Source organism: Pollachius pollachius (genome assembly GCF_949987615.1).
Source record: "Pollachius pollachius genome assembly, chromosome: 3".
NCBI lineage: Eukaryota > Metazoa > Chordata > Actinopteri > Gadiformes > Gadidae > Pollachius > Pollachius pollachius.
In genome coordinates, this window is record NC_136936.1 from 37256121 (window position 1) to 37279300 (window position 23180).

General features: G+C 42.5%; 1 protein-coding gene across 2 annotated transcripts in view; it reads right to left on the minus strand.

The window, feature by feature from the left end:
- Positions 1-23180, minus strand: part of adarb1b (adenosine deaminase RNA specific B1b) — a 110944-nt gene that overhangs the window by 79404 nt on the left and 8360 nt on the right. Inside the window, exon 2 of one of the 2 annotated variants that reach the window (XM_079731595.1) lies at positions 1986-2025. The exons of the other annotated variant lie outside the window; for it this stretch is intronic. The gene's annotated coding sequence lies outside the window, so the exon portion shown is untranslated. The remainder of the gene's footprint in view (positions 1-1985; positions 2026-23180) is intronic. 2 annotated transcript variants of the gene reach the window in all.

The following is a 23180-nucleotide window of genomic DNA, read 5'->3' on the forward strand; positions in this document are numbered from 1 at the left end:
GTGAAAACACACTGATAATTAAATCAATTAATATCAATTAAGTAAATGCGCAGCATGTCCTCAGCCAGCAGCGGAAATAAACATGCAAGATTTTCATTTATGCCACATAGTGATGGATCTGTTAGCACCATGGAAACATGAAAATGATACACGCTTCCAAACTACACACATCCACACTAGATGGTTGGGATCTGGCAATAGATTCCTAAAATTCCTTAAAATAGATTCCAATGGATTCTTTAATCAGTGATTCCCAGAGGCTATTTAAATATCATATTCTTTGTGGTTTTGTTTATTTCAGCCAATGCAGATATTCTTTAAAAAAAATTGTAAATTAAAACAACAAATGAATGCTTTTGTTTGAACGTCCACTGCTCTGAGCTTACACAGTCTGATTATAACAAATTAAATCTCATCTTTAATTAATAACGTGCCAAATGCGTTTCAACCAAACACCAGCCAGCGTTAACTGAGCCACGGTGATGAATATTAAATAATCAGAGGTGGTCCAGCCACAACATTCCTCAAACCTAAAGGTCCCACACAATACGTAGGGAATGAGAGATTACAATCACTGTAGAGAGGCCACTGTAATCGCTGGGCTGTCGCAAGAAATCGTGTGTGTGTGTGTGTGTGTGTGTGTGTGTGTGTGTGTGTGTGTGTGTGTGTGTGTGTGTGTGTGTGTGTGTGTGTGTGTGTGTGTGTGTGTGTGTGTGTGTGTGATGATAGCCCATATACACTGGAAGCACCACGAATGAGGTCAAACAAGGTCAACAGTAGCCGTGTCAATGCATTAAAGGGACAGGCCACTGAATGTGCATACATTAACCCTTATTACCTCACGTGTTAAAGCCTTTATGTGTGTGGTATTCAGTTTTTGTATTCAGTTTTTTCAGGATTTGCATCTCCCTACAATGACACAAAGGCTGAAGCTGCAGAGACATGGCTCATTAAGGAGTAACCGCTCATCTGATCTGACCCAGGAAAGGCCATGTTTCACTGGCTGAAATGTATAGATGGAGGGGTTGTGAATGGGAGAGGGTGGAGAGAGAGAGTTCATGTGCGTGCATGCAACTCCCCAAAGTGAATCATGAATAAAACAATCCTGCATGTTGCGACCTCCAAGTCAGACAAGGACACACACACACACACACAGACAGACACAGACACACACACACACACAGCAGAGAGAATAAAGGCCAAGTATTGTAGTAGATCGCGTCACTCAGAGAGGTCAGAGGTCGGCTGACAGAACATCCTGTTCCTCCTCCGCCAGACAGCAGTGGAATTAGCGACAACACTTTCCTCAAAGTTGTCGAAAAGACACAGAACTTCCAGCCAATCAGGGGGGACAGTGAGACCCCAGGCTCCGCCCCCACCAATCTGAGGTTTTTGAATGATACAGAAAACCAATCCATCGTGAAATAACCGGAGCGGTGACGGCAGAGGACATAACTGACACGGAGCCATCAATCACAGCGTCCTGAAGAGGAGTTTATGATGGCTGCGTTGACACAGGTCACCAGACCCGGAGGGAGGGGGTAGCTACGATACACAGCTGCAATCACCAATACACATTCATCTACACACCTGTTCCATCACAAACGCACAACACGGGAACTACCCACACACAGAAATGTGTGCGCCAACACGCACACATGCATGTGTATTGATTTTTTTATTTTTTATTATGCAATTTGTCTCCGTCCTCCGGGGTTCAAACAGCTTCCCTCTAAACCATGTGGCCACCGCATCCTCATAAATCAAACCGTCTGTCAACAACGAGCTCCCATTGGCTGGACGCAAGCGAGCAGAGGGAAATTAATATTTAAATAAGCAGCCGGCTATGCGCACGTATTTATTATCTGATCTCTGGCAGGGCAATGGAAGGTAAACAATAATTCATCCTGAATGCTTTTTGTAGGCTTCACAGTCTGCGTGTCTGAAGGTGTCGTAGAATGGCACTACAATAGACTTATACTTACTGAGTCTGCACTGATTTCTGTGTTTCCCTAGCTGTATTTCCTGAAAAAGAAGAAAGGAGACAATATTGAAACACTAGCAGATTCTGTACGGACGTTTTTGTATAACTTGTATCACGAGAACAATATCTCAGATAAATCATGATTAATCGATATTATTTATTACAGTATACCTGATTCAAATGAATGAAAATTGAAATGAAATTTCAAAATAGAAAAACATAAGCAACACATTCACGGAAAACACAAAACACAAAAGCCACAGCAAACTGCAAATCCTACAACACAAATACAAAAACCACAACACAACGGAACGGAGCATTGTTGCATGTTGACTATTAAATGGGCCAACTATTATTGCACGCAGTCTATTATTGCCTACACATGTGGAAGAGATTGCCTGTTTGAGAGGTTGCATTACAGATTACAATGTGTTGTTCTTTTCTTGGAATCAACATGGTCACTGAGACAGCATTCTGCCTCACACGTTGCAATAACATAACTTGTATGATCCCGATAAGCCTGGCATAGGTGAATGTAGCTGTGGGAGTGTGTGTGGGTGAAGGCTGGTTAAAGCAGCCTCACATTGGCGAGTCTGATTGGACTCTGGGGCTAGGTGAGGCTGCCACCTGTTGCACATTTGGTAGTCAGTGTGCATAGGTTAAACCAGGCATCGCCTCACACCCACAGAGAGAGCTCTCCTGCATGGCAACATGGAGCATCAGGCCATGCATCATCATCATCAACAAATTTTAAAATAAACCGGCTTCGACATCACCACCCCGCGTCCTGTGTTCTGAGGAGCCCAGAAAAGCCATCTAGGTGGAGTGTGTTTGCCACACTCCACACTTCGCTAAAGTTAACGATTCAAGGATGACCTATTTATCATAAGGCTTTGGCTATCCACATTCTATACTGAATGAGTATATAGTAACTAACTCTAACTTTCGTTGTGTTGTGGCTTTTGCATTTGTGTTGAGACATTTTCAGTTGTTTTGGGATTTGTGTTGATGTTTTCCCTATATATGTGCTAGTGTTTCTCAAATTTGCAAAGCGTTGTTTGCAGTTTTTTCGACGGGGGATCAACACTTCAGGGCCCCCGTAGGTGTGAGAAATGACGTTCAACCTTTCAGTTCTCTCTCCAGGTTGTCTGGCAACTGGAGGGTTGCTGGTTCTATGCTGACTCCTCCTACCTAAGTGCTTGAAATTGCTTCTGGCTGTTGCCTTGCATGCTTGACAACACCGTCCGTGTGTGATTATGAGGTAATCATTGTAAAGCGCTTGGACTGGCCAAAGGTCTGAATAACACTAAAATGCAGTCAATTTACCATTTCTGCGTTGGCTAGGTTCAGACCTTGTTGGGCTAGGTTCAGAGTGAGGTTCACTCTTTATTTAGCTCGGTTCAGACAGTGGTTGGTTGGATTCAGACTTTGTTGGTCTAGGTTTTAGAGTGAGGTTCACTCTTTGTTTAGCTAGGTTCAGACCTTGTTGGGCTAGGTTCAGAGAGAGGTTCACTCAGACAGTGGTTGGCTAGCTTCAGGCGGTAGTGAGCTACCTCGGTTGTGCGGGTTGAAAACAATCAATGGATGCGCCAACCGGTCCCTTAGGCTTTGAAATGACCTAGAAGAGTAAATTAGAGAACTGATGCTCAACTCTTTTTTTCTTTTCCAGAAGCCCGGTATTTTAAAAAGGCCTTTGCTTCAACTCCTGCCCGGCTTTTTATACAAAGTTCTTATATGGCATAAACGCATACATTTCCTTTTAGTGTGTTGATTTGTGTTGTGAGATTGAAACTGCAAAGCACTTTTTAAATGTAGTTCAAGGTCTGAATAATTGAAACTTGTCGTAGACAATTTATGGATAAAAGCCAAGACATTTTGAGATGTGTGCGGTGGCAATATAAGGTAGAAGACGGACAAGACTTTAGGGAAGGAGCCTGTGAGCCATTACAGGAGAGAACCATTAGTGAAAACCTGCCATAAAGCAGATAGGATTACTAGTGCACCAGAAAGCAGAAAACTATTACCTTTAAATGAAATTGTCCCAGCAGCCACTGTAAGCTGCGGTAATGCACCACATTAACAGCATGAAATACTTCAAATTAAATTCATGATATAAATTTGAGGCCACTTTGTTCCAGCCCAGTCTAAGTCATAATTTGACTGTTCTTTGGTGTTGAATTAGACACCTAGGAACATTGTTATGTCAACTCCAATTCAGATGTTGGTTTTTGTACATGGATCGGAATAGATCACTTCGTAGGTCATATCCATGGCTGTAAACCCCTATAAAAAAAACACCACACCGCTAATATTGAGTGCCCCTACAGTTTTCTTACAGTTTGACCGTTTGGAAAACCCTGTGCTCTATAAAGCACGGGGTCTGGTCAACTGGATCATCATTTGAAAGTATAAATGGACGATTATCACGTTAACTTCAAGTAACTATTGCAGTGTCATCATCCACAACCACAGCAACAAAATCCATGTGCCAGATTTTCAGATGAATCCACAAGAAAAGTATTGACCGTTTTGCATCCACAAATTGACTAATGTCATCTTGTACCTCAAGCATGGCAGAATTAACCTTCAGCATTTGATTGGGGTCATCGGTCTGCACTTTTTAAGCTACGACAGCGTTGCAACAAGTCACGTGTCACATGTCATCTGCGTGATGAGCGCTCTGCGTCATACGAGTCATACTTGTCGGCAGTCCTGTTCCATGGATGACTGCCTCGTCACCATCTCCTCGGCGGCCGAGACACGCAGCGATGCATGGAAGATGACCTTTGCGTGGTCGGTGAAAGGGCTCGAGGCGAGCCTCTGAACTTGCATGTGTCACTGGGAGACAGTCACCAAACTTCCTGAGGGGGATGACGGTGTTTTCACCTTCTACATGTGAGTCACAACCAACATGTTTCTCATCATACTGTGAGGTTACAGACAGTATGCTGCAGACAGCAGGCCAGGGTGACCAATTACTATAATTTAGCTTTAGTAGTCACTTTTACCCTAACAACTTAGAGTGAATTCAGATGCATGTCATTAATGAGCTGGTAGGGGTAATGGAATCTTGCTCTAGCATGCCTACGGATTAGGCTGTGGACATTTAGCATTTCTCAATCCCATTAACACCCTTACTACTAACACACTATGCTATAAGACCACATGGTTGCAGGGATAGCAATGGTGGGGTTAAAACTGATTTCTTGTTTAAAAAGAAGCCATGTTTAAGGTCTCACAAGAATAGATCGATTATAAGTGCGTGGGTAGGGCGAACTGTGCATAGGTTGCTACCCACAGACAAAATAATTGGAAGCTGTAGTTTTGAGTTTGATTCAAGCAGATGTTTTTTAGAGGGGGTTTCAAGATAAGGGTGGAACATTCGACCAGGGACCATCACTGGAGACCCTCCAAGATATCCTTGACTTCACTCATTTACATTTCAGTCATAAAGTATAACGCTTCACAGTCTTAATGTTTTTATTTCAGGGAAAACGTTTTTTGCTTCATTTTATTATGCAGAAATTGCTCATAATTCCACATTATACAAAAAAAGGGAAGTAAGTAAAGTTCTTCCACTGTTGTTCCACTGCTTATTCCTTCATTAGGCGGATTCCCAGTCCAACACCTGAGTGTGCGACTAATTGCTTTGGTAAAAAAATACTAATGCCGAGGGACGGCCGTTTGTTTTGCTCCACTTTATCCTATATCAGAAATGCAATCCAAGACCAAAATAGCTTCAGAGTTCATTATTTCATGGCTAATGTGTGCCGTATGAATGTACTTTTTTGTCTGTTGGTATGAACTTGATTAGCGTTTCATGAACAACTGCAGTGGGTGTCTCTCGGCGGGGGAACGTCAAAGTAAACAGCCCCTACAAGACGCGGACCAGCAGTGGCCCTGGCAGGCATCATTACCACATCAAAACTAAATAAACAGCTGAATTAAACATGCGTTTGCATCCGCCACCAAACCAAGAGTGAATTGGCCCACTCCGTTTCCATGGGCCTGCCTCACAATCACCAGACCTAGAACGCAATCATACACTTCCATTACTGTTGTGTCCGATGGTCTAAACAAGCATTTGGATGGCCCTCGTATATTCAACATGCGAGCATTGTTGTGAGTTTAAGGACTTCACACAATCTACTTCACGCAATCTACGTACGGTATCATATAATAAAGTACTCAGACTCACAATATATAATATAATAAAAAGCCTAAGAACAACAATAGTTGAGCGCTGCTTGCAGCACTCACCTAATAAAGTATAATAACAGTAAGGCACAAATGTAATCCTCAACAATTCTGTTGAAAGCCGCCCCCTCAGAAAATCACAAAAACAAAAGAGGGCACTCATTTTTAAAGCTATTTTTCTCATTCAACTAGTGGGTTGGTCTACCCTCCATCTCATATGTGGACTTTGTGGTAGAAGTAGTGTCAATCAAAGACCTTCTGTACTCCACATCGGACCAAAAAGATACACACCAGAAAACAAGAGTGGATATCCAGGGTGACTCAAGGGCACGAGGCTCTGGGACGAGAGGGACCCGACCGCCACCCAACAGAAAACAAACGTGGGAAGCACAACTGCAAAGTTGTCCACTTGAGGGGGCAGTGCCTAAAATCCCAACAGTGAACATTAATGATTTATACCCTGATAAGATGTGGCATAATAGGCTTCAAGTAATCGACTCGCAGGCAAAAAAAGGAATATCCGGCTATGTTCAATCATCACATGCATGCATAAATAGCCTGCATTCATAAAACACGACGCACCCACACGCACACAATTATGCACATCAACAGCCAGCCCCCCGGTGGGCTCCGACCTCCACTGTTGATATGAACGGAAGTGGGGATGAGGACGAGGAGGATGGTGCAGAAGGCCCCGGGGCAGGGAGGCCTGAGTGGTAGACAGGCAGTCATGCAGTCCCCAGCTGCAGGTCATGTTAAACACCATGGGAAGTCACACACGCAAATATATACATGCAAACATTTACATTTACATTTAGGGCATTTGGCAGACTCTTTTATCCAAAGCGACTTACAATAAGAACATTTGTCATAAGAAGTGAAACAATATATCGCTGTCAGTACAGTAAAGATGTTCATAGGACCAAGTGCAAGTACTAACAATCGCTAGGCTAACCCATTCCCTGTGTACAGCAATGACGGCAGCTACTGCAGATGCTACACAATTAAGTACTATGAATAAGTGCAATGTAGATTAAGTGCGTACAATAAGTGCGTACATTAAGTGCCAGGACATACAATGGTGGCCGGAAGGGGCCGGGTAGCTATGCAGAGTCGAGGTAAACTCTGAACAGGTGAGTTTTGAGACTTTTGCGGAGGCTGAAAACACGCACATATATCTATACAGCACATACATGTTACTACAGCATGCAATCAGGGACAAATGGCTGTATCTTATCGCACATGTATGCAGAGATTGACCAATACACACTCACGGAGAAGGGGAAGGAATGAAAGGAAGGAGGAAAGAAAGAAAGATATATATATATATATAAGAGAGAGAGAGAGAGAGAGAGAGAGAGAGAGAGAGAGAGAGAGAGAGAGAGAGAGAGAGAGAGAGAGAGAGAGAGAGAGAGAGAGAGAGAGAGAGAGAGAGAGAGAGAGAGAGAGAGAGAGAGAGAGAGAGAGAGACCAAGCTGGTGAGTTATTCCTTGCCACTCAACCAATATGGCACCGTGCCAGATACCTAGTTTGCATTTTTCTAAGGGCCTAAAGGACATCACATCAGAAACAACACTTAGCTGTTACTGCTGACAGAGAGCCAACTGCTTCCACTAAACAGCTCGATGGCCAAAACCCTTATTTATCATCTTTTATATTGTTTTTTTAATATAAATATCATCCGGCCCTCACTCACCTGAGAGATGCTTTACTCTAGTGGCCGGATCTCCCTGTCTTTATGTGTGTTAAATATTTAACACCGCTTTAATCATCGGGTATGGTAAGACAGTGTACAAAACCCCACTTCTTTACTTTTTGAAAGCTAAGGGCAACTTGTTCTAGCTGTGAAAACCTATATTTTCTACCAATATGTTGGTTTTACTGGCCAGTATAAAGCATTGTAATGCCATTATGGGGCAATATTAAACCATACATGAAACTATGCTGGGTATATTTCCCCTATTGGATAGGTTTTATAAAGACTGTGGAATCTGTAGATGCCTCTGATTCTTTACTTTAGATCAGTGTTGAACTGTTCCAGAATCACCCCAACTGAATATCCCACAAAAAGAACTGCGGGCCTTGGGTCAAAAATAACAAAGCAGATGACAATGCAAAAATAAACCCTCCATCAATCGACTGCCATTTTATTTCTCGAGGAAGGGCTCTACACTTCCAGTCCAGGCATTGAATATACTGTTTTCTGATTGGACAGAGGAACAGGTTGACCTACGCCCACCAACACTGGCTTATCTCCAGCCCGGAAGCAGACCTTTCTGGACACACTTGAACGCATCGCGGACATAAATAGTCCCCCTGTCTGACAAGCTGACGAGCTCTGCGTCGCTGTCAACGGTCGCTAATGAATGCACGAGCACTTCCATTAAAGCGCACTGCCTGGGGTAAGCGTTGGGTTTGTCCACTTTGCATTAACACCACCCCCTCCACCCCAAAATCCCCACCGCCTCCAGAGATAACCCTGGACCCCCTGGACTTTGAATTCAAACAGCACCTCCTCTTCCTCATAGACGCGCCTACCCTTTGGCAATTGACCCCGTCATGACAGATCAGTGTCGAGCCGCATCCCACGTTCCTCTGGAACAGACTGCCTCTAAACTGAAAGGACCACACACACACACACACACACACACACACACACACACACACACACACACACACACACACACACACACACACACACACACACACACACACACACACACACACACACACACAGCCACAGCCCTGACCTCATGCGTGTCCCTTTGTGGAGGAACAACCTTGTATCTGGGGTTCGTTTCACGGTCCCGGGGCTCTCTATCTCCGCTAGTGACCGTCTCTTTATTCCTCCTCGGCCCCGGCACTGAAATGAGCAGTGGAGCAAGTCCCTTTGACGAGGTGGCCGTGCGCACCAAGTGGTCTAGGGGTTTGTATGCAGAGATCAAATGGGATGTGTGGGGGGGGGGGGGGGAGTTTTGGATAACCAAGGTTGCGGCAGAGGACGAGAAGACAGATGGGGGGGGGGGGGGGGGGAGAGAAAAAATAGAAATTGACAAAAAAAGGGAATAAACACAGGATGAAGGTGTAAGGGCAGATGAGGTAGAGTGTGAGAGAAAAAAAGTTAGAGAAAGAAAAAAAGAGACCGAGATGGCTTGAGAGGATGAATATATCCATATAATGGTGTTGTCAGCGTCCCTTGAGAAGGGGGAGGAGGAGAGGAGAGGAGCGAGCCGGAATGGGCCACTGAGTCGCCTCCTCTATCCTCCTCCTCCCTCTTTCATCCTTTCTCCTCTTCCATATGGCAGATTTCCACCCCCTCTGCATGCCCTGACGCACACAAGCCAGGACCATCCCCCCTGTCTAACACACACACACACACACACACACACACACACACACACACACACACACACCCCCAAACCCCTCCGCTCTGTGCATGGTTCAATTACGGACGACGGCCCTCTACAAAGGACTGCCTCTTTTTCTCTACTCCTCCTCCTCCTCCTCCTCCTCCTCCATGTCTTTCCCTCTCCTCCTCCTCTTTCCCTCTCCTCCTCCTCTTTCCCTCTCCTCCACCTCTTTCTCTCTGCCCCCTCATCATCTTTTTCTTTTCCCCATCTCATACTCCTCATCACTCCAATTCTCCATTCCTTCTCTTCTGTCTCTCCCTTCCCTCCCTCCCCTTCCCCCTCATTCTCCTGTTCTGTCCCCCCTCCTCCCCCTTCCTCCTCCCTCTTCCTTCCCCTCCCATGCCCAGATGTGCATTTGCGATAATTAGGATCTTTTGTTGCCTCTTCTTGGGTCATTATAACAGCTGGGTACGACGGAACTGCAGCAAGCCCAAAGTCATGCCAGCATACACTCAAAAGTATGCATCCCCCCGCAGACACACACACACCAACATGTGTGCCATCGCAAACACCGCCACCAACGCACAAACATACACAATGCACCAAGTGTGAGTGCACGTTGGGTCCAAGGTGCACTCCAGCAGACACGCCAAACGCTTAAAACCCTGCGGTGAAGGTAGAGATTTATTTATTTAACCCAAGTGCCATTTAGGAGGGGCATAGGATAACAGAGGGGCTACACGAACAAACACACAGACTGCATCAAGCGCAGAGTGAAACACACCAGTAAACTGCAGGTGGAGTACTCCCAGTGCGCTGCAGAGGTGAGAGAGACAAGGACCGAAAGGTAACACCAAAACACACACACACACACACACACACACACACACACACACCCACACAGTAATAAAATGTGCTCCAGTGATTGGACAAAGCCCCTGGGAAGAAAATGACTATTGCTGCTTGGGAGGTAATAAAGCGGTTACTCATTTGTACTCCAGCCCACAAGCTCTGCCATCGCTCCCTCTACTCCTGCCTCCACACCCGCCTGTTTATCTTAAATGTTTATCTTAACCTACTACAACACCATCCTAATGATCTCCAATACGAGGTGCCAAAGAGGGAACTTCGGTGCAAGATGGCATGGAGGCCAAGACATGCCAAACGAACTGCATATCCAAAAATGGCATTTTGCGCTTTGTTCGACCCGTCTTGGGAGGCGTAGGATAGTCAGTGTTTCCTCTGGTCTCAGCCGATAACTTGACTCAAGTCTGTTGGTGGTTGTCATATTGGAAGCTGAATCTGTACATTTTCCCCAAAAAAATCTCACCAGAAGTAACCTTTTAAAGGGTTGTTTTTCAACATTTTCTTCCGGGGGGGGCATGCCCCTGGACCCCCCCTAGCGTTGCTAGGTTACCAACTCACAGCCCCACTGCTAGAAGAAATTTAGGGAAAACACTGATAGTCAAGTGCTCGGGGTGTTCTAGGTTCAAACCGTTCACTAGGTATCCTCATCAAGTAAGATACCTTAATCGGAACCTTGTCGTCCTTTAAACATACCGCAAGTCACCTTGGATCAAGGCTCATCTAAATGGTTAAATAATAATCGTATAGTCTACAAAAGGGGGCCATTTGTCTTTCATCACTTATTGCCTCAACCTCAATCATGGCTGTGACCTTGTGAAAGGTCACGACTACAGAAGGAACAAAGGTGAGGAGAAGAAGAATAGGCAACCCGATGCTAATGGTTTCTTTAAAAGGCTTTTCCTGCCTGTCACAGGAGAGTGAAGACCAACAGCAAAGTCGGTGGAAGAAGTGAGAGGGAACAACTTGTAGCATAGGACCTCAGGTTAAAAATCAGAGCCTCAAAAATGCCCCAGAATAGGAAACAACCTACCTAATGGGTATTCCCATTAGCATGTTTAATAATCTCCTTCTGCCTTTCTGTCCCTTCGGACAACACGTCTGCATTATGAAGCTCTGCTGAGCCCCAGCAGAGCCCATTATAACCGCCTCCCCATACATTTGTTAGGGAAATGAGACAGGGGGTCTGGGCTGATCTTTCGCATCATTTATTTAGCTCATGCATCTTAATGGGAATACTGGTTTTAATGGGACTGCCAGTCGACCTGCGGTGAATCGATCAAGTAAGGTTTGCATAATATGTGATTACAGCAATCGCAAGTAGAGGATCCATCGTTAGAAAGAACCACATGAATTAAACATGAGTTTCATGAGAAAGAACGTCTATGAGATGGATGTAATTGAACAATGAACAGCCGTCGTAGGTGCTGTGTGTACATGTACTGCATTGTCCATCAATGGCTCAACGACTGGCATCTGATTGGCTGATCGGTAATTAACAACTAGGGATGTCAGTTTCGTTAATTTTGCTTTCGATAGACCGACACCCATTAACAGGTAACTAACCAGTTAATTTTTCATAAAAAACGCAAAATAATGTGAAATTCAAGAAATGGAGTCAATGAGCTTTGGCGCCACATTTCGAAGGGCTGTCCATTTAGAGGTTCTGACATTTTAATGTTTTGTGTTGCAACCTACCGTATTTCCCGCACTATAACGCGCACCGGATTATATGAGATACTGGGACTGTGAGTAAGCGCAGTAAAATGCTGTGTGCACTGACTACGATAGCCATAATGCTGCAAGGGGTGTGGCTTTATCGTAGTCGTAGTGAAACATTTTATTATTATTATTAAATTGTTTTTATTGGTTTTTCATACTGAAACATTTTGACAGAGCGCCGTTTACAACCAGTATGGATCAACCAATTAACCAATTGATCCATATATAAGGCGCTCCGGATTATAAGGCGCACTGTCGTTTTCTGAGAAAATTACCGGCTTTTAAGTGCGCCTTATAGTGCGGAAAATACGGTAAATGTCTTGCCTTTTATTTTATTTTCTGTTGTCTTTACTGAGGTTTATTGCCGCATTTTGGTCAGGTCATCGTTGCAAAAGAGAATGTGTTGTCAATGGTTCCACCTGATACAATAAAGGTCAATAAATAAATAATAAATGAACTATAGAATTTTCATTTTGTTAATTAATATGCAAAAAAATGAACCTAGGCCTACGAATTACAATATTTTGGAACTGCATAGTAGTCAAATTACTGGTGCTCCGCTCCGCCGCTTCTGTTAATGCGGACAAGGAATTGATTTTTAAGAGCTTTATTAAAAGTACAAACTTAATTTAAACAACAAAACAACATATTATTTAGCATTTCGATTTGGCAATTGGCACATCACTTTGCAGCATATAACAAAACGCTTTTGAATTATCCAATTGAACGTGGACAAGGAGTGGAATTTTAAGAGCTTTAAATTAAGTAGGCCTACAACTGCACTTAATCTTAACAAAACAACAAATTATTTAGTGAGTCTGTGCAAATTCACCTATAAACCGACATGCGTAACCGGTCAAAAGTATTCTCGGCGGCTAGCCGGTTAACGGTTTACTGTTGACATCCCTATTAACAACTGGAAGACAGTTGATCATGCGGTGCCCAGACACTGAGCTACTCCGTCGATACCATCAACACGGCCCAATTCTTTGATTTTGTCAATCTGGATCATGTATTTAGGGCCCAGGTACAGACTAGTCAGCTGATTAATAACTCATCACTAGGCTAAGTTCATTTTGTCTGGTTTATATACCTTGTGAACGCACACACTGAAATATAATGCTACCCTCGTTTTGTGTCTGATGGACAGAAAATATACAAAATACTGTCATTCGCCTTGTTCCATTATCCATTGGTGAATCACGGTACATGGGCATGTTGATGTTCATTTGGATTAGAAATGTAAAGAATGGCGCCTTGCCATGTACCCTCATAGTACACAGAACCTAACTTAATGAGCCTGGCTTTGCAAAACCATACAACTGTCATTCGAGAGAATAGAGCAAGAGAGCCATAAATGAAAGACTGAAAGAGGGGTGTTCAGGGGAGGGGACCATCAGCCATCCTCTGACCATGATTTACCTCTCAGGACCACAGACCACAATGCTTACATTTACATTTACATTTAGGGCATTTAGCAGACGCTTTTATCCAAAGCGACTTACAATAAGTGCATTTGTTACAATAAGTACATTTGTCATAAGAAGTGAAACAATATATCGCTGTCGGTACAGTAAAGATGTTCATAGAACCAAGTGCAAGTATTGCAATCGCTAGGCTAACCCATTCCCCGTGTAAAGCAACGATAGCAGCTACTGTAGATGCTACACAATTAAGTACCTTGAATAAGTGCAATGTACAAGTACCAGGACGTACAACATTCAATGGTGTAGGGTTAGGGTTAGGGTTAATGCTTCTCGGGTTTCAGTTTAAAATGGATAACGGATATCCGGCAACAGACTTTGTGGGCTAGTCATTGATTTAAATTTTATTTTTTTCAGGCTTCATCATCGTCAGAAGATTGCCGATGGATTCCAAGATTTTGGCCCCATGCAACTAATGCCCGCTGAAATGTGAATGGTCAAACGGAAACCAGAGCGCATTCAATACCAAAGTCTTGTCCTGTTGCCTAGGATTCATGTGCAGATATGTTTATAAATACAAACTGTTTATAAATACAAACATTGATTTCCATCTCTGCCATCATATGTTTCATCATCCAAAATTAAAACATGTGCAATAATAATACATTAATAATTCACACAGTAAGAGTCTTGTGCTGTTTCTCTCACAACTACATAAACACATATCAATAGGAGTCATTTAGCTTTGCCATTGTAGAATTAAAAGCAGGGTAAAAATGTGTCCTTAGCACCCATCAGCAGACCTCACACCTCTGATATAGCCTCACCCCCCCCCCCCCCCCATACAAATATGTTTTATTAAGGACAAATCCCATATGGACCTGTTTGATATGTCAGCAGATGGCTTCCCTTTGTGGCTGTGTGGGTGTGTGCATATCAAATAAGAGAAGAGCCTCACAATGCCTACTCCAACTCACACGACTCATCTCTCCTAGCCTCCTCGCCTAGCATTCTCCAACCAAAGCCCTCTCTCCTAGCATCCTCCAAAACAAATCATCCCTCCTAGCCTCCTCCCGTCTCTAATCATCTCTCTAGTCTTTTCCAACTAACACTAGTCTCCTTGACGTTACCGCCTAGCTTACTACAACCCTAGACCTCGGATTACAAAAGCACCACCTCAATTTAAAGTTTCTCCAGCCAGTTACTGCAGGAAAACTGTTCTACCTGACAGTGCAGAGTAAGAGAGATGAGAGGCAGTAAATTAGGAGAAAATGGGGGCGTGCAAGGAGAACTATGTAGACACAAAACACACAGCTGGTGTCTGAATGCACACAAGAACCAACTTTGGATTAAATAATACGCTTGATTCTTGATAGGGCTAGAACAAAAAGTTCATCATCAGGAACATTTACACTAGGGGTGGGAAAAATAATAGATTCTTCGGTGCATCGCAATTCTGTGTAGAACGATTCGGTCTCGATTCAGATAAGCTAATAATCAGAATAAAATAAAAAAATATATATATATTATTTTTTTTATTCAATTTGTTCGCCTCCTGTTCGACAGAGAGGGATAATTTGAGAAGTTTCAAATTATTTAATTTATCTTCAATGTGTATTGGCCAATCTGATTTGTCTGGACACGATTGCGATTCAGCCCACGCATAGCATTCACGCAAACTCACAGACAGACACAAGAACGACGAACAAGTTCTTATTTTTATAATTTACTAAGATTCTTTAATGACATAGAAAAAAAAGATTAGAAAGAAAAGAAAATTAAATCTGTTTATTTTTTACCTACTTCCATAGTGTGTTGTATTGCAAGCTGCATTGATTAAGGCATTGTTCATAGAAAGTCATATTTGTAACAAAAGCTTTTTCTCTAATAAAATATTAGATAAGGGGATTAATCTGTTGATTTCTTTAATGATCATCACAAAAGTAGGAAGAGATTAGCAAACTATGATTAGCAAATTCAGATGTATATAGATTTTTTTGAAAATCCCGCATGGAAAAGTAGATAAAAAAAAATTACTTAGAGATGCATCAATAATCGTTTTAGAATCGAATCGTTGATCTCTGAATCGGAATCGAATCTTGAGGTGCCAAGAGATTCCCACCCCTAATTTACACTGATTACTCTAACAGATATAAAAGTATAATATAGTTAATTCTAATTCAGTAAGCAAAGATAATCACAGCTACTCCTATAATACATAGAAGCTTTCCATTTCTAAAATGATGGATGTGTAAATCGTAAGTTTCAGGCTGACCGACCGTGGTCTGACCAAGATAACCTTCCCTTCACTACAGAACCAATAGACAGAAGCCGGATGTACTGATGTCACCAAACCAGACCATATAAAAAATCCTGGTCCTGAAATGGACCAAGCATAGCAAACTTTAGTTGAGGCAGCAGCCTAACCCTTCCACAGCGTCAGGCTTCATGAGGGATCCTGCAGCATTTGCATTTGGCTTGGAATGGCTGCCCTAATGGTCCATGGAAGGTGCTACACTGACTCACCGTGTTGCGGTGAGTCAGGTGGCTCCCTCAAAAAGACAACTTTTTCTATTGCACAGCTTCAGCGTCGATGGCGTACGCTGTGGCGTCAACTCAAAACCTTCCCTCAAATATTATGACATTGTTTTTCCATGAATTGTTCCCTGACGTTGTGAAATTGACTGTTATTACATTGGGGAACACGCCTCTATGGAGCCCATTTAAAAGGGAGTTTGATGCGCCACTGACGGCTCACTGAGGGTGTTTTCAGAGGAGACTGTCAGCAGCTAGCGGACAGAAGTTGAGTGAAGTAATCTACACAACAGGAACCAGCCCCCACTTCCCTCCCCGCCTGCATGGAAAACCTTTAGTACAGCTATCCTGTTATCACAGATATGGAGCTCTAGCTCTGGCCCATCACTGAGCTTCACACACCCCCAACCTCCAGCCAACAACCGCCTCCTTTGTTTAAGAACTGTTTGTATCATTGCTTAATACATTGCTTAATATCATTTGAGGCGTGTTGTGACTGCAGGATATTGATGAATATACTCGTTGATATCCTGCAGTCACAACACGCCTCAAATGATACAAACACGCCCGAGTTTGTATCATTGCTTAATACGATTCGAAAGGTACAATTATACTAGTTAATATATCCTGCGGTCACAACACGTCTCAGCAGTTGAGTTACGTAGCGTATTGTTAGGCCTGTCCTTTTTTCCCTTAAAGAAATAATTTCTGTTATTTTTTGGAAGGCTGCATTCTAAAGTCTTAAAGATTAATTCCCAGTGTAAAAAGGGTTTGAACATAGCATAAAAGTTATTTACCCAATACCACCCTCCTACTGCCAGACAGGCAAACAAAAACATGCTATGGCAAATACTGGCTGGGTCACAATATGAATATAAAAATAAACACATTTCTTGACAATAAACATTCTCACGTCAGAATTTGTTTTTACATGTGAATTCTGAATGGTCGGTATTTATATACACAACATGTAATATTGATTTGGTCAAAAAGCCAAGCGGCAAACGCAAAGACAACATTCCAGTGAGATTTTATCCACTGTTGGAAAACAGTGATGTTATCTGGTGACCGTGCAGGGTGGATGGAAAAACAGCCATGCTTTAAACCACTTATTTTCCTTTGAATTGCTGTACAAATGTACAGTTATCTGCAGACTCCAGCTCTCTGTGACACAGCGTTAAAACATCTGTTCAACATCAACATGTGTTCCAGTGCCCACTTGTATCCCCTGTTTCCCAATACAATCTACTTACAAAGCAGTCCAAAGCAAACCAAAGACTTACGGATAAAATAGGGAAATTGTATCCCGCTCGATAATAACAAGATTGCATTTAAAATATTAATTATTTTCCTATTAGCAAAGTGGGTGCCATTACTTGTTTTTCTACGTGGGTTGCTTCAGGGGGAAAACTAGCTAGCTCCAATATCGCTAGCTAATTACGATAATGCTAGCGTACCTGAATAGCTCAGCTATATGGATCAATGTATCTGTAGTTCCTATTGTACAATAGCAGATGCATTATATGTTGTGTTGAATTAAAACAGAGCACAAAACAAGACATGATCTCCATCTCAACAGGATGTAAAGGAAGATTGCGAGCCAGCTGTGAGCATGATATGACGATTCACTTTGAGTTTTGAATTAATGCATGAAATGAATGTACGATTCAGCATATTTGATTCTTTATGTTTCTTGTTTTATTCATCTGTGACATCTTAAAGTAGATTGACTGATTGCATGCAACAGTAAAACCAGATGTTGTATCTATCCATCCATCAGCAACCGCGGTCGAAGAGCCAGACGATTGTCCAATCAACGTACTGGAGAGTGTGGTCTAGTCAGAACTGCGTCAAATAAATCAATTAAACCTCAAGACAACTAGCTGGTTTTGGCACCGCTATCAAGCTACCTACAAAACTGTTAGCTAGCAACACAAGCAAGCCCTGTTGACAATGCTGGCTGGCTCTTTCACTACTTGCTTAAGTGCAGAACAAATACTGACCTGTTTTATAGAAATAAAAAGGTTCAAATTAAAATGTTCCAATTGAGTGAGCAGGATATACATAACATACACACGATAATGAACACATAACCCCCAAACGCCAGCCTGTGCTTGTCACAGCTTCTAGATTCTTCTGAAGCGTGTTGAGATAGTTCTACCTTGCTAATGAGCCACACACGTGCACACACACACACACACAGTCAGATTTCATGTTCAACCCCCCTCACTATTATAATGTTGATTTTCTGAAAAGTAACATTGAGTGGGTGCTTTATTTTGACAAACCTCTTTATTGCACTGTAGAACACTTCAAAAAATGCTTGCTTGGTGTGCCAAAGTGCTTCTTTCATGATGGAATTTGAGCTCTACTACAATTGGATGTTTATCAATTGGGTCCACCAAGAAATAAAAACAGCTGTAGGCAACTTCCATTACATATTATTCAGATTTAATGTTTTTTAGTTGTTTAGGGTCTACTTATTAGAGACATAGTGAAAGACTTTGTGGCAAAACAACAACACAATTTCCCTGTCGCTATTTCCTGACATTGTGTCCCTCTACAATAGGGAAAGCTTATTATTACAATGTTATCTCTACACACATCAGCATACTTAAAACCGAGAGGAAGAGGTTGACAGGAGAATATTCAGCCAATCACATCCATGGAAATGCAGGGAAGTTCCGTTCGCTAAAGAAAAGTGTTGAGAGTGTACACATTGCTAGATTGGGCACTGTAGTTTCGAGCGCGGCGAGTGTGTTGCGCCAACTGGAAAGATGACAGCATAGTTAGTATTTTCAGCAGTGGTAGTATTTTGGAGCAAGTGGTAATGGTAGAAGTAGTCGTATTAATGTTTTTGTAGCCTAGTAGTAATTTTAGTTTAGTGCCGTAGTCTTTTTTGACTTTGGGCATTGCAAAACTGTCTCCCCATAGGAAAACAACAGAGTGGGTTGCAAACACTCTCCAAAAGTGTCTACAGCCAACGCTACTTTACACCACCAAAAACTTGGTGACCACCGATAGCTGCCAGAACACAGCCGTTGTCCAGCCTCCTTCTTTTCTCTTCTCTCCTCTTCTATTTTGCTCCATCTCTTTTCTCGTCTTAATATAGACACATCATGAGGACAGTATGCTAGGATTCAACATGTAGAGGAGGGGTTGTCATCCACCCAAGGAAGAGGGGTGGAGGAAGAGGAAGGAGAGTAGTGGTAGAGCGATAGGAGAGGAAGAGAGACAATATGCAGCTATTGGGCCACTTCAAATCCTTGCTTAGCGCAAACTGGCTGGGGATAGCATAATAGAAGCTATTTGAACATCTTATTTGGATTCAATCATATGGACTATAAAACTAAAGCAATCGATAGAATGCAGAACCAATTGGAAAATGAGGGATGGCACAAAATCACTTTCCATTTCCAGTGCAATACAGACACTGCAACATTTCGTCATGTGATTATTTTGTTTTTGATGACAAAACATTGATCTTTGCCATTCTTGGTCTCAAGCTATTCCCAAACTGCTATTAATTGACTATCCCTCTTAATGATTTCAAGCGGTCAGCCTAGTGAGTAAGGACTCCGGAGACGTGTCTACGCATCTTATCCGATTACACCATCTATTGTTTTGTGATATCCTAACCCTGTGGTTATGGTCGATATGGAAACAGACACCGATATACAATATAGTACCGGTTAATCCCTAGCATAAAAACAAACAATAGCGCCTACAGAACCTATATATCGTTGTCACCAGAGTCTGTCATCTGTCAGTTCATTGTACCAAAGGCCAACGTTCCTGTAGCCTTACACCATGGCGTATAGAGAGAGAGAGGGTCAAGAGTGGTGGGAGAAGCTCATGAAACATGAAAAGCATGAGTTCACAGCAACCCTGTGAGCTCTGCATTATTGATAAGAGTCTATCCTAATCCTTAGCGAATAAATGTAGGGCTGCATCTCCCACCCAAGCCCATGTTAGACGGGCAATACACACACACAAACACAGTACCCTGAACCAGCGTTGTGTGTGAGTGTGTGTGTGAGAAAGACAGAGCGATGATGTATGTTTATGGGACATATTGTCACACACACACAGTTTATTCATGAGCACACACTAGTCATGCTGGCTGGGGAGTCGGCACTGTGCTGCATAAAGCGCATGGTGGCTCCGCTGTCATGCATTGTTGCATTACTGCAGCTGCTGCTGCGCCCAGGAGACAACACACGCTGCTTCTGGTCTGTTGAAGATCCACAGGATCAAGAGCCCTCATGCCAGCCAAAGCTGTGTGTGTATGTCTATGTACAAATACACATCTATATATTTATAATTTCTATATACACATAAAAATAACTAATTGACGGTATTTCCCACCTTAAGTCTTAATCACTACAATATTTTATTGGAGCGGGATAGGATCAGGATAGAAAGGTTCTGGGTTCAGACCCCAAAGTCAACACGTTACCTGTCGAGATCCTTGAGAAAGATGCCTAGACAGACACCAACAATCTTACTACTATAATAGCAGGCCTGTCGCACCAGTTACTCAAGTTACTCAAGTGCGCGTGTGCCAAGTGCGAATGCATATATACACCGCAAGCAAGCACATGCGCACAAACACACACACACACACACACACACACACACACGTTTAACGGCTCCACCATCGGCACACACGCAGGTAAGAACATACACGCAAGCACGCACGCGCACGAAATGCACACACATGCGCAAACACACAAGCACGCGCACACACCGCACGCCAACACAAAGGCAGCGACACATACACGGAGGCGCGCACACACACACACACACACTAACACACAGGTAAAGACGTTTAACTGCTCCGCCATCGGCACACAAGTAGGTAAGAACACACACGCACGCGCACACACCGAAGCAACACTCGCCCAGGTAAGACTTTATGTTTTTAAAGACGTCGACAAACTCTGCCAGGTAACACGACTGTAGAAAGTGCGATAAAATAAGGGAAAGACAATTTCTCACCTCGACAAGCAACGGCGGGTCGTTCATTTTGTCATATAAAAAAACGTTAAATTCAAACATCGCACCGACCGGCATATCAACACAGAAGTCACGTGATTCTTAAAGAGACAGTGTCCCTATAACACAGAACGAAAACATGTCAATAACACAGTATGGTGAATTATGCCTATAGAGTCCACCACAAGACTACACTTTGTTGCTCAAATGTAATATAACTCTTCCTTGAGCCTCCCCAAATGTCTTGCAATATTGATATCCCCCCCTCCCCCCTGTGGACTGTTTAAGTTGTTTTATTTTTCTAATGTTTTGTGTGTATGCTATGTTTGACTGTAGGCTACTGCTGCCTGTCTTGGCCAGGACACTGGAAGAGATGTTTCATCACAATGATGATTATTATTTTTCAACTAACCAATAGTAGTTGCCTTCCATTTTAAGATGTCAATGCACCTTTCAGCCCTGAATAACAGTAAAAGCTATTTAATAATTGATTTGCATGCATAGTATATAACACTTTCCAATGAACAATTACCCGTTACCATAAATTGACACATTTTAAAATGTAATCAAATGCTCATACACTTTTGCTTTCGGACACACGTGGAAGTCTGGATATTCTCCTGATGGGCCGTATGTGTGAACAACATATCCTGACATTTGTACCCTAAAAATCCCCTGAGGTATTATTTTCTCTGTAGGAAATGTGAATTACCTTATATGTGAATGAGGAGTACCACTTCAGTGAGCGTGTTGATGACTCTTCTGCATTGAGTCATTGAGTCGCCCCCTAAATGACAGCCTGATCAGCCTCTTGCTTTTTGTTCGCTGAATGGTTAAAAAATATTACGAATAGAACGAATGTTATACGTTGTAAAAGGATAGGCAAAATGTTATTATATTATGCGCTCAGAAATTTGTTACATTATCGACTGGGGTTTCCACATTATTGCTATGGGTTTAATTACAACTAGAAGTTTAGCGCGTGCAACACGCACGCGAAAGCTCTAGTGTCCTTAATGACCGACAAACTAAAAGGTTGGATAAAAAAGTCTGCCAAATTAATAAATTATGGATTATCTCGCTATCGGGTTCATTGTGTTCCATTTAGATGGAAGATTGTCCACTCAAGTTGAAAACAGCGTATCATTTCCACAAGGTAACCATGGCTAGGCCTATGGTTTGTAGACCGTGATACAGGAGGAAGAACACCGTGATACAGGATAGCGTAGCTGCTGGGGTGTTTAAGTCCCAGATGACATGGTACTGGGTATGAACCCTCATGTCTTCAGCCTGCTATATTAATAATGGCATAGATACCGCAACCAATTTAATGAAATGTAGTCATGTAAAAGCAGATGGTTAGAGAACAAATTTCTCAATCCGAAAATAAAGACTGAAAAACACGACATAATCACAATGTGTTATATATATATTAGGGCTGGGCGATTTATCGAAATTTGATCGCGATTTCGATTTTAGCGTCAAACGATCACAGAACTACTATAATTGAGTTTTGGATTTATTTATTTTTATTAATTGTTTTATAGAAAGTAGAACAGCTGGATACTCATCTACATTATTTATTATTATATTATGAAGTCAAAGTTCTCAATATTTTCAAACTCAAAAATAATCTTTTGAATGATCGTGATTATGATTTTTTCCATAATTGAGCCGCAACCTTTATGCTGCTGGATATGTTACATTTTTTAAATACCATCACCATACAGTCAATTCAGCTTTATACTTCACAGATAATAAACCAAAAATGGATGAACAGTTACAGTAATAGTTAGAGAATTGGGATTCGTGTTTCTGAACAGTTATGCAAAAGGGATGCATGCTTTCTCACCCACTCATAAATTCTTTCTACAAAGTCTACATCATCATTAGCGGTGCCCAATATATTTTCATCTCTGGATGATGAAGGCTAGAATCCAGCGAGCGGAGAAGAGACTGCCATTGAAGCACAGCTCCTAGCGACCATGGATGCTAAGTGTGAAGGACTTCTCCTCAGGTCGAGAGGACGCCCCGCTCCTGCCACAGGCAACACAAGCCCACTAGACCGATAAGAAGGAAGAACAACCCAGGGAATGAATAGTTAAG